General features: G+C 40.1%; 1 protein-coding gene across 1 annotated transcript in view; it reads right to left on the reverse strand.

Annotated features, from left to right (window-relative positions):
* Positions 1-1,283, reverse strand: part of LOC128249715 (uncharacterized) — a 23,006-nt gene that overhangs the window by 7,592 nt on the left and 14,131 nt on the right. The window lies entirely within an intron of this gene.

A 1,283-nucleotide genomic window follows, 5' to 3' on the forward strand; every position in this document is an offset into this window, starting at 1 on the left:
TGCATATAAATATATATATATATATACTAGCAGTATAACCCGACGTTGTCCGGGTGTGACTCATTACGCCATCTACGATAAGTCTTGCTATGTGAAAATCAACTAAAAAAGAAAGCCTTACAACGAAAAAACCCTTATGATGTAAATATGTTCATAATTCAAAAGACGATGAAATTAATAGGGAAAGTCTGAAGGCTGTTTTGCGTAACATTATTAAGTGTACGTAAATTTCATCCGTCTAATTGGCTATACAGATGCTTGTGCAAAACAACTTTTTGCGCTGCCCTGATTATATATAGCACGGTAATCCCTTTTCCCAGGTGCTAGGACGGCAATTTCTGATGAAGCAATTGCTGGCGATCTGTTGCTACACAGTTCTGGAATGTGGTGAATTGATGCAGTCTGTTGCTGTATTTTTAAACCGGTTGCTTTCTTTCCCCAGCAAGCTCTCTTCTTTGGAAGCATAATCTATGTACATATTAAACAGAACAACAAACGTTATAACAGATGGCAGGGTCGGTAGTTTTCACATTTTGGTAATTTTTCAGATTAACACCCGCACGATTACGTAACCCTAACCTTAAAACCCTAAACCTAACCCTAATCCTAACCCTAACCCTAACCCTAAACCTAACCCTAACCCTGACCCTAAAACCGTAACCGTAACACTAACCCTAATCCTAACCCTAACCCTAACCCTAACCCTAAACCGTAACCCTAAAACCCCATCCCTGACCCTAAAACCCTAACCCTAACACCCTAGTGAAAATCGTGCGGGTGTTAATCTGAAAAATTACTCACATTTTGCAATGTGTTGTCCTGTCTACATAAGCTCCGTAGTTTGTGTCTGTTCAAAACATTGACGAACATGGGTTATATTGTAGTGAATGCGTGTGTGTATGCGTTTGAGAGAGCGAGAGAGAAGAGGGAGAGAAGAAGAGAGAGAGAGAGAGAGAGAGAGAGGGGGAGAAAGGAATAGAGAACAGGAGCAATGAAGAGAGAGAAAGAAAGGAAGGAAGAACAGAATACAGTTATGAAATAGGGTGAAACTGAAGCGTGTGACCCGATGACAAAAAAAATTAGTCTAATAGGTGTAAAACAACTTGCTGGGAACAAATATGAAGAAAAAAATGCGCGCTCACGAACGGGCTAGGAACATTAACATTGTGAATGTTCCGAGACGCCTCACCGGAGCCAAGAAACAAAAGAAAAATAGTGTAATAGATGTAAAACAACTTGCTCTGAAAGAATATCAAGAACACACACACACACACACACACACA

The sequence above is a fragment of the Octopus bimaculoides genome, chromosome 17, assembly GCF_001194135.2.
Source record: "Octopus bimaculoides isolate UCB-OBI-ISO-001 chromosome 17, ASM119413v2, whole genome shotgun sequence".
Taxonomy (NCBI): Eukaryota; Metazoa; Mollusca; class Cephalopoda; order Octopoda; family Octopodidae; genus Octopus; species Octopus bimaculoides.